The sequence below is a fragment of the Emydura macquarii genome, unplaced genomic scaffold, assembly GCF_026122565.2.
Source record: "Emydura macquarii macquarii isolate MOO-44397 ecotype Brisbane River unplaced genomic scaffold, CSIRO-AGI_Emac_v2 contig_1230, whole genome shotgun sequence".
Taxonomy (NCBI): domain Eukaryota; kingdom Metazoa; phylum Chordata; order Testudines; family Chelidae; genus Emydura; species Emydura macquarii.
The window spans coordinates 16,871,238-16,878,462 of record NW_027131367.1 but is presented as its reverse complement, the minus strand read 5'-3'; the positions used below and the strand labels follow the sequence as shown (position 1 = coordinate 16,878,462).

Sequence of the window (7,225 nt, the reverse complement as noted above, 5' to 3'; positions counted from 1 at the left end):
GCTAATCATGAGATGCCTTCAAGACACCTTACCTTAGATAACTATGGTCCTCTGAGATGTGTTGTCCACATGGATTCCACTCTTGGCACACATGGACTACATGAACATAAGATCAGATTCTTTGGCTAGCCATGTCCATTTGGACCATGTCTACGCCCTAGATGCCCTCATACCCCAGCCAACCAAGGGCATAAAGGGAAGAATGAGCCCAACCATCCCTCAGTTTCTTTGCCAATACCAAATTCCAGAGAAGTAGCACTTGGTGGTAGTAGAGGAGGGTGGATCATGGGATCTATGTGGACAACTACTTGAAGTTGGTGTTAGGTAAGTAACTGTTCCTTCTTGTTCGAGTGATTGAACAATATTCCACTCTTTGTGACTAACAAGCTTCTCTTTGCTTGGAGATGTGTAGGAGTCCAACTTAAACAATGACTGCAGAACAGCCCTACCAAAGCAAAGATACAATCTAGAAGCCTCTACCAAAGAGTAGCATCTGGTAAAGGCATGGTTAGAGTTCAATGTAGCTGCTCTAAAACATTTCAGAAATACAGACAATCTTCAAACAGGCATTAGAGGTGCCTAAGCTCTAGTGCAATGAGCTCTAACATGGCATGGGGTGATGGAGCTAACCTGCCTAAATCGTAACACATCCTTATACAGTTAGAGACCAACTTAGATCATCTCAACGAGGATATTTGAGCTGATATTGCAGGCACCTTTGCAAAGTCCACTAACAGTTGAGGCATGTTTCTGAATGGTTTTGTCCTGACACTACACAAAGACTACATCAACTGAGCAAAGTTTCGTTTACCTTGAGGCTGAGGGAAGCTTGCAAAAGAAAACTGGGAAATGAATGAACTGATTTACATGGAATTCTGAAACAAATTTAAGCAGAAACTTGGGATGAAGCCTGAGTGTGAAACTCTCTTTATGAAACACTGTATAAGGTGGTCCCCCTACGAGGGCCAGAATCTCTCCTACTCTGTGAGCTGATGTAACAGCCATGAAAAGGCAGACTACCTGGAGTCAGACTATTCCATAACTGGGAATGCAGAAGTTTTTTGGAACCTTCCTCTAAAACAGCTGATATTGGGCACTACTGGACTAGACAGACTGCTGGTCTCCTCCAGTATGGTAATTCCCACGTTCCTAATATATAAATGGTACTATGATAGAGTTTTTGAGGGGAACAGGACATCAGAGACAGAGCCCTCCTGGATTCTCCTGCCCCCTTCCCAGGATCTTTCAACCACTTCTATCTAATAGGCAAAGTAATAATAATAATTTTAAAAAATGATTAATTTCATATTGATGTAGGTGAGGTACAATTTTACTTACAGATCCAACAAAAATCCTGCAAGGTCTGGGTCACTTTTGAAATCCAGTTTTTCCCTTAAGGCCAACCATCGGCCAATTTGATTCCCCAAGTATATCCTTGTGTATGCCACACTTTTATCAATAATTTGTCTCCTTGTTTTCTTGTCTGAAGAAGTTAATGTTGTGGGTCCTATACATCTTTTTCTCAGCATTGTTGGCTTTTAAATATTAAAGAGAAATAAAGTCATCAGAAGTAACAATCATAATTCATACACCACTCCACGTGTAGTGCTTTACATATTCACAACAAAGACATTAACTAATGACTTCAGAATTTCTTTGCAATATTAAATCTTGTACACCAAGCCAAGAGCTCCAAATTAAGGGTTTAGCATTAATATGTTCAACAGCTAGATTTTTACAGTTCTTCTTTAGCAACATACTGTCTTGCTATACATAAGCATGGATCAGGCTCATCACTTTACTCCATATTTAAATATAAAACATGATTTTACAAACAGTGGCAGCCCTTATGCCAATGCTGCTAGAGGTAGGCAAAGATTAGGTAAGTTTTCACAGAAAAGTTTACACACAAAGTTTTCAACCCACGGATTGTTGCTCAAAGTGCCTGGTGATAAAAAATAAAAATAATAATAATAAAAATCCAATATATAATTCAAGACTGATGTCATGTATTACTGATTCCATCTGACAATTTGTTTATAGACATTCAGATTACTTGTTTTGTTCAAGAATATTCATATGGACAAAATCCTGTTTGTGAGAGTCTTTGCAAACAAAACAAATAGATACATACACATACTGAACTGAACTCCAGTAAATAATTTAATTCTCTGATCCATTTGTGAATAATCTTGATCTGTATTTTCCCAACTTGTACCTATGTGTTCCCATATAGTAACATATGCCAAGTGACCCTGAATACTGTACAGCTACTGATGGGTTCCCACAGATAACAGCAATACAACCATCAATGACAGAACTTGCGTTAATTCCTAAAAAAAAAAAAAAAAAACTTGGATTTTTAATCTCAAGGTAACTAACGTATATGAGCGATACGGAAGTGAAGACACAGTGAGGACAAGGCACTCCAGTTTTATCATGAGGTAAACTCACAGAGATCAACCCCAGGCTGGGGTATAGGGCTGATATCTCAGCAAGTTCACATCCCGGTAATGATGCCTTGTCCTCACTGTGTTTTCACCTTGGGATAGCTCACACGTGTTAGTTACCTGGAAGTAAAAAAATCCAGCTTTTTTAGCAGCGAAGACAAGCCCGGTCACCTGCTTTGTTCCTCTTCTCTGTTCATCCTACTGCTGCATCAAGGTACTTTGACAAAAACGTCTTATTACTAGCTCTGCTCCCAGCATCACTCCCCACCTCGCGGGAAGCAGGGGACCCCTGATAACAGGAACCTGGGAGGGGAGGTGGAGGGGTGGCACCTCACCAGCGGGTGGGGTAAACACAGGACACCCCACCCCGGCCAGGAGCCAGCAGCACAAAGAAGACCCCACCCTGTTCTTCACCCGGGATGGCTGCCTCCTCACCAACACTCCTCCCGCTGACCCACAACCACGCACCCTTCCCCACAGCCTCAGACTCAACTTCCCTCACGGGTCCCGCCTTCCCCCTCGGTAGCTCCCCCACCTCGGATCGCCTCCCCCCCCCCTCGGCTTTAGTCCCCATACGTACCCCATACCCCCGCACCTGCACCTACACACACACACACACACACACACCACCTGGGCCCCGGGGCCCGCTCGCTCGCTCACCTTCCGCCGAGGAACGGGAATTCCGGCCCAAGCGCGCGGCTGCAGGCAGCCTGCGACCACGCGCGCGCCGCGGACACGGAACTCCGAACCACACGGGAGCCCCCGCGCGAGCCCTCCCGCCGACCCGCAGAGAGAATGAAAAACACGGCCGGGGCCCGTGACGCCACGAGACCAGCGCTGGCTAATGACGTCGACGCGGGGCGGGGCGGGGCCGGAGGGTAAGAAGGAGCCCCAACGTTCTCCCGGCAACTTTCCCAGCAGCACCCACAAGGATGTCAGGCTCCACCCCCACCCGGCAGTTGGCCCCGCCCCCTGGCTGTAGGGCTGCAGTGCCAGTGTGTGTGTGTGTGTGTGTGTCAGAGAGAGAGAGAGAGGAGAGAGAGAGAGAGGTGTCCGACCAGTCCCTCCAGAGATCCGGCCCCGGCCCCGGGAGCTGAGCCTCGCGGGCAGGGTGCCGGGCTCTATCTTCCCTCAGCAGTTTCTCCGCTCCCTGGGCTGATGAGCGCCTGTTCCAGCACCTTCCCGCAGCCAAGTGGCGCCAGGGTCCCACAAGCAGCTCCTGCCTCCCCCCCACATACCGGGGTGCGGGGATCCTCCTCCAGCAGCTCCCGTCGCGGTCCTAGGAGCTTCCCCACCCTGGGCGCCTCTCCCCACAGCTTCCTTCCAGCGGCTGAACCAGGGCAGAGGAGGGACAGAAAAGCTGCCGACAGGCGGTAACAGGGCCCAGTGGTACTTGCTTAGTTGTAGAAGTCCTTTTATTTTTTCCTCACATTCCAGCCTGAAAAGATTTTACACAGAGAAAAGCTTGGAAATGGGACCTGAGAATAAGCTACGTGCTCAGAAACCAAGAGTAAATTGAAAAAAGAACACACTCATTCACCATTACTGAATATTTGTAACTTTAAGCAATTATAATTTATGGGGGGGAGCACAGAAAGTTACTTCTAAATTAGTGGGGATGAAATAATTCTGGTTACACAGAAAACACTGAATATGAGAAATGCTCACAAACCAGCATCCCCCGATCCTCCACATTCACCATCAAAATTTTTAAAATTTTTTCTCAAATACCATACAAGACAAGATAAAAAACATACATAAAAAGAGAAGTTCATTATGAAAACCAATGATGAACTCTTACTAAATCATCTATACATTTTTTTCTCTCAAAACATGACGCAGATTTTGATAGGATGCAACAGAGGGAGGTGAAGTAATCCTAGACACAGCATAGGGACTGGATTTGTAAAATTACCAGGTCAGTTGTTCACTCCCTGCATAAAATACCGTTGTTGAAAGAGAGGATGGAATCTGATCCTGGTATGCGAATGAATGTGAGCAAGGCATACTGGGAATCATAGTCCCCTGCTATCAGTGGAGTGGGTACCAGCCACTGCCTGGTACTGGAAGAGGCGACTGGCCGAGCAGGGAGATGCCAGGAAGAGACGCGAGACAAGTGAGGTATGAGGGCTTCTGGCCTGCATGCGTTCTGCGAAATTTTCCCAAAGGCAAACACGTCACAGCGGGGAATGCCAGGAGCTGGGGAGGTATCCATAGGGGGGTGAAGTAGCAAAGGGGAGGCCTTGTGAAAATGAAGCTTTCCTTTCAAGCCGTCGCTCGGTGTTCCCCACGTGGAGTCAGCAGGAGGGGTGAGGAAGGCAGCGGAGTCCCTGCGGAAGGACATCCTCCTCTGCTTCTTCTTCCTGAAAAGCGGTGCTTGGCAGGCAGGGCCGGGTATCTTCTGCTGCAGGGGGTCCTTTTCTCTCCGCGAAGCAGCCCAGGTGGCAGCTGGGCATGAGGAATTAGGCTGCTTAGCCAGCGTAAGCCACAGCAGGCCCTCTGAGATGCCGCTGCCCCGACAGAGGCCGCTTGCTAGGTCAGGCGAGAAGAAAAGTCACTAGCGGGACACCTCTTTGCGAAGGTGGGCCTCTCCCAAAACCGAGGGCTCTGTGACGAGCAGTAGTAGCAGCGAGTCGGGAAAAGAAAATATGGAACGCTTCACGAATTTGCGTGTCATCCTTGCGCAGGGGCCATGCTAATCTTCTCTGTATCGTTCCAATTTTAGTATATGTGCTGCCGAAGCAAACACAAATGATGCAGTCAGCCGTACGCCCTAAATACCTCAGGGAAGGTAGAGGCTTCCAATTTAGGGCGAGAGAGGGACGCACCGGTACGCCAGGCAGACGCATGGGGACCGGACTCCTAGATGTGCTGCTTGCATTCTTGGTCCTCTGATGGCAACGGGGTGTCCCTCGCCTTGTGGGGCCATGCAAACTACCCCTCCCGGAGGAGGGGATGGAGCGCTTGGTATGCAAATGACAGCACGGCATGCTGGGAGCCATAGTCCCCTGATGTCCCCGGAGTGAGGGCCCCTGGTAGTGGAAGGGGCAAAAGGTCCAGCACGAAGGGGGCAGGAGGAGATGCCGGACAAGTGCTGCGTGACGTTTCCTGGCCTGTCTGCGTGCTGCTAGATTTTGCCAAGGGCAAACAGGTCACAGCGGGGAATGCCAGGTACCAGGGAGAAATCCGTTGAGGGTGAAGTGCAAAAGGAGAGGCCTTCTGAGAAGGAGACTTCCCTTTCGAGTCCTTACTCGGTGCGGGAGTCTAGGGGTTCCCACCTCGAGTCAGCAGGAGGGGCGAGGGTGGCAGCAGGCTCCCTACGGAAGGACATCCTCCTGTGCTGCTGCTTCTTCTTCTTCTTCCTCCCCAAAAAGGGGTCCTTGCCAGGCAGGGCTGGGTACCATCTGCCGCAACGGGTCCTTTTCTTTCGACGAGGCAAGACATGTGGCGGCTGGGCATGAGGAATAAAGCAGCCGCCCAGGGCAACCCACAGCAGCCCCTCTGAGATCTCTGAGATGCCCCTGTACCGACAGAAGCCACTTTGGTCCTTCCCAGGGCAGGCGAGAGGCGAAACTGGTAGCACCAGAGCAGAGAGCGGGACGCCTACTTGCCCAGCTGGGCCTCTCCGAAAGCCGAGGGCCCTGTGAGGCGGGAAAAGAAAATATGGAACGCTTCACGAATTTGCGTGTCATCCTTGCGCAGGGGCCATGCTAATCTTCTCTGTATCTTTCCAATTTTAGGATATGTGCTGCCGAAGCAAACACGAAAGGTGCAGTCAGCCGTACGCCCTAAATACCTCGGAGAAGGTAGAGGCTTCCAATTTAGGGCGAGAGAGGGACGCACGGGAACGCCAGGCAGACGCATGGGGAGCGGAGTCCTAGATGTGCTGCCTGCGTTCGTGGTCCTCTGATGGCAACGGGGTGTCCCTCGCCTTGCGGGGGCGTGCAAACTACCCCTCCCGGAGGAGGGGATGGTGCTCTTGGTATGCAAATGAGAGCACGGCATGCTGGGAACCATAGTCCCCTGATGTCCCTGGACTGCAGGCCCCTGCTCCAGGAAGAGGCGAGAGGACAGGAGGAAACGTGGGCCAAGTGCTGCGTGAGGGCTCCTGGCCTGTCTGCGTGCTGCTGGATTTTGCCAGGGGCAAACGGGCCCTGGCGGAAATGCCGAGTGGCGGGGAGAAATCCGTAGGGGGTGAAGTGTCGAAAGTGAGGCCTTCGGAGAAGGAAGCTTTCCTTTCAAGCCGTCGCTCGGTGTTCCCCACGTGGAGTCAGCAGGAGGGGTGAGGAAGGCAGCGGAGTCCCTGCGGAAGGACATCCTCCTCTGCTTCTTCTTCCTGAAAAGCGGTGCTTGGCAGGCAGGGCCGGGTATCTTCTGCTGCAGGGGGTCCTTTTCTCTCCGCGAAGCAGCCCAGGTGGCAGCTGGGCATGAGGAATTAGGCTGCTTAGCCAGCGTAAGCCACAGCAGGCCCTCTGAGATGCCGCTGCCCCGACAGAGGCCGCTTGCTAGGTCAGGCGAGAAGAAAAGTCACTAGCGGGACACCTCTTTGCGAAGGTGGGCCTCTCCCAAAACCGAGGGCTCTGTGACGAGCAGTAGTAGCAGCGAGTCGGGAAAAGAAAATATGGAACGCTTCACGAATTTGCGTGTCATCCTTGCGCAGGGGCCATGCTAATCTTCTCTGTATCGTTCCAATTTTAGTATATGTGCTGCCGAAGCAAACACAAATGATGCCGTCAGCCGTACGCCCTAAATACCTCAGGGAAGGTAGAGGCTTC

The 7,225-nt window shown here is 50.7% G+C and overlaps 3 non-coding genes across 3 annotated transcripts; all 3 read right to left on the bottom strand.

The window, feature by feature from the left end:
- Positions 1–5,092: 5,092 nt before the first annotated feature.
- LOC137152950 (U6 spliceosomal RNA) lies at positions 5,093–5,199 on the bottom strand. The gene has a single exon (XR_010919674.1). It is a non-coding gene; the product is annotated as a U6 spliceosomal RNA (small nuclear RNA).
- A 908-nt stretch (positions 5,200–6,107) lies between these two features.
- Positions 6,108–6,214, bottom strand: LOC137152935 (U6 spliceosomal RNA). The gene has a single exon (XR_010919661.1). It is a non-coding gene; the product is annotated as a U6 spliceosomal RNA (small nuclear RNA).
- An 851-nt stretch (positions 6,215–7,065) lies between these two features.
- Positions 7,066–7,172, bottom strand: LOC137152949 (U6 spliceosomal RNA). Its single transcript, XR_010919673.1, has one exon. It is a non-coding gene; the product is annotated as a U6 spliceosomal RNA (small nuclear RNA).
- Between the last annotated feature and the right edge of the window lie 53 nt (positions 7,173–7,225).